This window comes from Cupressus sempervirens, chromosome 1 (assembly GCF_028749045.1).
Source record: "Cupressus sempervirens isolate cs-2001-9-10 chromosome 1, ASM2874904v1, whole genome shotgun sequence".
Lineage (NCBI taxonomy): Eukaryota > Viridiplantae > Streptophyta > Pinopsida > Cupressales > Cupressaceae > Cupressus > Cupressus sempervirens.
The window spans coordinates 102537246-102543495 of NC_143118.1; the positions used below are offsets into that span (position 1 = coordinate 102537246).

Genomic DNA, 6250 nt, shown 5'->3' on the forward strand with positions numbered 1-6250 from the left:
CAATATTCATTGTGATAATCTAAATAAAAATAAATACAATGCATCAAAAACAAAATTAGGTTGTGGATAAGGAAAAGCAAGACGAGAAAAAGGAGAAGGATGCTAAAAAGGATAAGACTGTGGATAAGGATAAGTGACAGAAGGAAAAGGACAAGGATGTTAAAAAGGGAAAACACAATCAACAAGCAAAAGGAAGACAAGATTAAGGAGAAAGACAAAAAAAAAGGAAGACGATAAGAAGGGTAAACATAATGCTAAAGAAAAGAACCATGAGAAGAAAAAGAGAAATAGTGACCAACAAAAGATGGAAAAGAGAAAAGATGGGGAAAATAATGATGAGGGCAAGAACAGAGATGATAAGAGAAAAAAGGAAATCTACATTAAATTGATCAAGTTTTGGTTTAATTCAAGGAATATAAATGCATTGCAAATATTTGAGAAACCACAAATTATAAATGCATTTTAATTCACTGACATGTGATAGTACAATTTTCAACTTATAATTTTTTTTATCCTAATCTCCTTTTATTTATTGACTACTTGAGTTCTCATTTTTGAAACTAAATCTAAATTATATGTTTCTTGTAGTACTTGTGTTATTTTGTGAGCAGAAAAGGATGGAAACATACCAGTTAATTGTCAATTGTTTCTGAGATGTTCTTCCAGTTTGACAACCTTCAATGTCTCTTTCACAACTTTTGCACTTGAGAAACAGATAGAGAAGAACAATTAATTAAATAGTTCACAAAATCATTTCTTACAAATATATTATATTTATTTTCATAAAGATTACTAAACCAAAAATTGTGCAATATATAAAGAATAACAAACTTTCTATAAATTTTTCAATCATGGAATGCATTATACAATATTTGAAAATGAAGTGGAATATGTACTAAATAATATTAACTTGTAAAAAAATATAGTACAAATATGGCTCATATCACTTTTTCAATATTCGATTAATTTGGTTTATGACTTATACATTGTGATAATCTAAATGAAAATAAATATGATGCATCCATAACAAGATAATTATATGTATTTTTATTGCAAAAGTTATGAAACATTTTCATTTATCCATTGCATATGTTCTTTACTATGTACATATATGGATAATATGCTCATCTACTACAATTCCGTATGGATGAATGTGTAATAGGTTATATAACATCCCTAGCAGGTAGAGGTTTTGTTGAGCAAATGGTGCTTACATAAGGTGAAATTACAGGAGGAGAAATATGTAGTTGCAGAAGTATCATTGCATTGCAAACATCTGAGATTCTTGATGCACTAAGCTCACAGAAATGAGTTTGGTGAGCAAGTAATGCATGGTCCACTAGAGGTTTGTACTTACTACTTATTGCAATTTTCAGGGAATAATAAACACAAGTCGTAACATCACAAGAGCTCAAATATTCAAGAGAGAACAAGCCACCTATGAGGCTAGTACTCATCTCTATAACATATGCATTGATGTATGCATCATAGTCTTCGAGAGGTTTGAAACAAGGCTTCACATATGCATTTGCCATTTTCTTTACAATTTCAGAATTTTCTAAAAGATCCATGCAATTGGTGAGGAATTTAGAAACAATATTTGCATAAGTTGTTCTCCCAAATTTATTTTCCAAGAATTCTTCACCAAGTACATTGCATAATGCTTTCTCAACATTTTTGCATTCTATGACAAATACATGCTCCAAAGTTGTAGACTGAATTGCACCAATGATTGGACAATCCCACTGAGGACCCGGACTTGGAATATAAATTCGTTCAGACATTTTGATAACACAATATTTGTCACATATTCAAAATGAATAAACACTTTTAAGAGAAGTGACATGGTTGACCTAAAATTTTAAAATTCAAACAAAATTATAAAATGCACATTGCAAACTCGAGTAGTTTTGGAAAATACTAAATAAATCCATGTGTTATGTTATTTCAAAAATTCACAATTTAAGCTGTCATTTATAATTTATTGTCTTTTAATATTTTCACAAATTATAATCATCAATTATATGTGTTTTCTCAAAATATTTTAGAACAACTATTTTCTAATATATTTTCATAATGCTAATATACATTCCTTTCAGTTACAGTACACACAACACGCTATAATTACAAATAGCTTAATATTTCTTTACATTATAAGAAATATTTCTCCAAATTTAAATTTAAATCAGAAAATGAAATGACATATATTTTGCAATTAAATAAGCTAAGATATATATTTTTAGTTTCCTTTAATTTTTAATTGTATGAATACCCTAAGGTTACTTCATCGAACACTGTGTTCAACTGTCTGCAAAGGACATTAAATATTAATCTTTAGTACCACCTAGAGTTTTGTTATGGCAAATGTTGTATACACTGCACACTTTCTGCAAATAAACTTACTAATGATTTATGTTAAAAACATAGACCAGTAAACTTTAATAAAGTCTTAAAAGAGCCTAAGTATCCATCTGGTGTGAAACAATATATGTTTCATCCTAAATTCTTATTCCCTACACAGAATTGGGTTTACTCGGATTTTTGTTCTTAAATCATTGCCTTCAACAAACCATGGAATGCTTTGAAAGGAAGTCTGGGAGGTCAACACTCTCCTCCAAGGCTTCAAAAAGAGCCTAAGTATCCATCTGGTGTGAAACAATATATGTTTCATCCTAAATTCTTATTTCCTACACAGAATTGGGTTTACTCAGATTTTTGTTCTTAAATCATTGCCTTCAACAAACCATGGAATGCTTTGAAAGGAAGTCTGGGAGGTCAACACTCTCCTCCAAGGCTTCAAGCTTTTTTATAGCAGAGAAGAGGATCTCTTTGGATGGGATCTAAAATGGACATGGCTCTATTATGTTAACTTGTTACGATAGGGTATAGTAAGCTTCACCTTACCACTAATCCCTCTACCTTTAACTGGAACAGGATAGGGAAATCCAAAACTTCACGCAAACTGGATACTGTCCCCAGGCTTGCATGTCACTCTTGGATGCTCAAAGGTGCTCAGCTTCAAAGAAAAGGTTAAAGTCATGATAAATTCAGCTCTCACCGAGCTCTCCGCTATGGCCACATGATAGCAATTGGAATAGATTTCTTAATAGTTCTAATCTAAAATGGGCATTCTTGCTCTATTTCAACAATTCTATTCAAGCCTAGTAATGTCTAGTAGTTCTTATTATCTTACTGGAATTATTGAATATGGTTTCAGGTTTTATTGTCTGGAAAGTATGGTTGAAACAAAACAACAGAATGAGAAGTTTCAACAGAAAAGAAAGGAACCATGGCCAAATATAGGACAAGGAGGCTTGCTCCGAAAGCATATCTCAGTTAAGCTTATCAAATCTAAACAAAATAACCCTTAATACACTGTTATATTAAGAAATTACTTTGAGATTACAAAATCTTTTGATATATCCCTTTCCAAAGCAGACAAAAAGAGAACAATGCAACCAATAAACTGCATTAAGCTAAATTTTGGTGGTATTGACCAGAAGAATCCGTGGGTGGTGCTTCAAACATGCTTTTGATTAAGGTAATTGATGACGACCTTAGTTTATTACAACGGACGAGGAGGAGATTAATAGAAGACGCAGACCCTTCTTGATAAGATGGGGCATCTCTCTAACAAGGCCAAGGATGATGTGAGGAAAATCTTGAGGTCGAAGCATCTTTTTTATAGGGAGATGTGTGCGTATCATAATGGGAATAGAATTCCTTTGGAGTCTGATCGTGGGTTGCAGCACTCTGAAATGATGATAATGCATCATGCTGCAAGAATGAGAGATGGGCATGAGTTGTTTAGGCCTATGATTGAGGACACAAGTGGTGGGTGTGAACCATGTCACCTAGATTTTCCATGAACATCCCTGTGACCCAAAATCTGCACAATCTACACCCATGACACACTGAAATACAAACAGAGACCAGAAATAGTAGAGCCTGGATCTAGACCTCTGTTAGACTGAACCACTTAGAAATGATTCTTGGAAAATAGCTTTAAATAAGAGGCTTAAAACAAATAAAGAACTAACAACTCATACGAAAATTAAAGTCTGCTATAGAGATCGAAACTGGCTATCAGCCATTCAATATTGACAGCCCCAAATATGGCCAAATTTTGAGCCCCGAATATGGCCAAATTTTGAGCCCCAAATATGGCCAGATTGCCCCCATTCGTTATGTTGGCCATCAAAGCAGATTTGTTCGTCCTGCTGCTTGCCCATATGACCGAGGACCCCTATGAAAGCGCAAGGCTGGCAGTCTCTGTGAGATTCAAGACGGCCAAATTGTTTTTCAACGGGTATTCTTGGTTGATCAGCTATGACGACTAAAAGCCATGAGGCTGTAGATTATAGAAATATAAACAAAAAAATAAAACAGGTGGAGGCCCTTACGGAAAGTTTGAATCAGACACAAGAAAAGTACATTAATGTGAGAAATTACAATGAAGTAGGCCGTCATACCCGAGGAGATAATAAAACCAAATTGCAACGTGATTAAGTTATGTGGCCCTCAGCAAATGCTAATTTTCAACATCAAAAGTTCAGGTCTCAAAGATTACATAACATCATAGGGCTAGGACCAAAGGATTTGTATCAGAACCCTTCACTGTTTATTGTAAAATAGATTTTGCAGAACAACATTTGCTCGTACGAAAGAACTTTTCCCTAAATATAGCGACTCAACAAAGCTTGCTAAAATATAGGCCTCTATCAGGCACGCTCAAATCCTCACAAATATGAGAAGACGAGCTACCAAAAGGCCAAACCAATATTGAAGAGTAAATAAAAAGATAAGACATGTATACACACAGAACGCATATCAAACTTGAAACAATTTTCTAGAGAAAGTAGTTAAGGAAGCAGTATCAACATTCCCCAAAATAAGTCAGGACAACACAGCATATTGTTCCTCATTAATGTCCAATTTAGATTTTTCTAACTTGCTCTCTAAAGAAATAGAAATATTAGATGAAGAATTTTGTAGCAGAATACGTGGATTCTAGGGATGAAGATTAGCGACAAGCAGAAGCTTAATGATGTCCTTGGCAGGGGGACTGCTTGCGAGGTAGTTGAGAACCCTTCCCTTCTTCTCGCTTGCAGAAGCCTGACGAAGTGGAGGCTCCCTCTTCGCCTCATCGCACAGAGCCTCTCAAATCTTCCATAAGAGGCTCCGCCAAAAAACCTGCGAAAAGGCAGCCAAAATCCGTTGCTAGAACTCCTGCCCGACACAAGCCTGGTGAAAAGATTCAACAAAGAGCCAGGCGTTTAAGGGAACACAATCCAGCGGAGACACAGAAGAAAGACGAAGAAGACTGCGAGAGAAAAGCTTCTTAATTCTGCGTTGTGGGCTGCTAGGATTGACAGGTATGGTTTAGTTTTCTTTTATATACTGTTGCAGAAATATGCTTCAAATCATGAATGAAGGAATGAAAAATTGAATACATCAAATAAGATCTCCTTTTCCTTACAAAAGTCCTAAAAATCTATTCAAAAAAATCCTAAGCAAAATACATTACAGAAGGAGAAAAACATACTTGTTTTCTGCAACAAAACTACTTCTCAGAAGCACACAGAAGGGACTGTCCAATTTTTTCGATGCCTCTGAAATCAACAATTACTAATAAATAGGAACTTTAGATGACCAGAATTCAAGAATCCAATTAAATGCAGTCGGCAGACAGCCGGAAAACATTCCCCAAGACAATGAGTAAAAGACACACCAAAGAAATCTGACCACATTTTCTCCCAAAACTGACATCTTCGCTGACAATATGACACCTTACAGTGCACAGTATAAATCCAAATCAAAATACGGTGGATTTCCTAAAGATTTAGATCTGGGAATTGGTTGAGCATAGTGGTTCAGATAAGACAATTGACGAAACATAAAGCCAAGCAATAAAGACTACAAAGAAAAAAAAGTCATTGACAATACGCTTATTTAATGATAGATCAAATGTTGTCAAAATTGGCCAGATATTGTTCAAAGATAGGTGAATAATATTAATGAAATCACTATTGCTATGTTCCATCCATCCGCCACCACTGCCACAAATTCATTTTTTAATACAATGGAAAAAGCTCAATACCCTACTATTCACCACAACAGCCAATGGGAAATTCAAATTTAACATGTTGTTATAAATTAAAATAATGGCCTGAATTCAAAAACATTATGAAACTAGGTTGGAATGCATAAATAAAACATTTCAATTGATCAAAACTTATTGAAAATTTGC

General features: G+C 34.3%; 1 non-coding gene across 1 annotated transcript; it reads right to left on the bottom strand.

Annotated features, from left to right (window-relative positions):
• Window positions 1-4517: 4517 nt before the first annotated feature.
• On the bottom strand, window positions 4518-4584 carry LOC149576425 (small nucleolar RNA R66). Its single transcript, XR_016358048.1, has one exon. It is a non-coding gene; the product is annotated as a small nucleolar RNA R66 (small nucleolar RNA).
• Between the last annotated feature and the right edge of the window lie 1666 nt (window positions 4585-6250).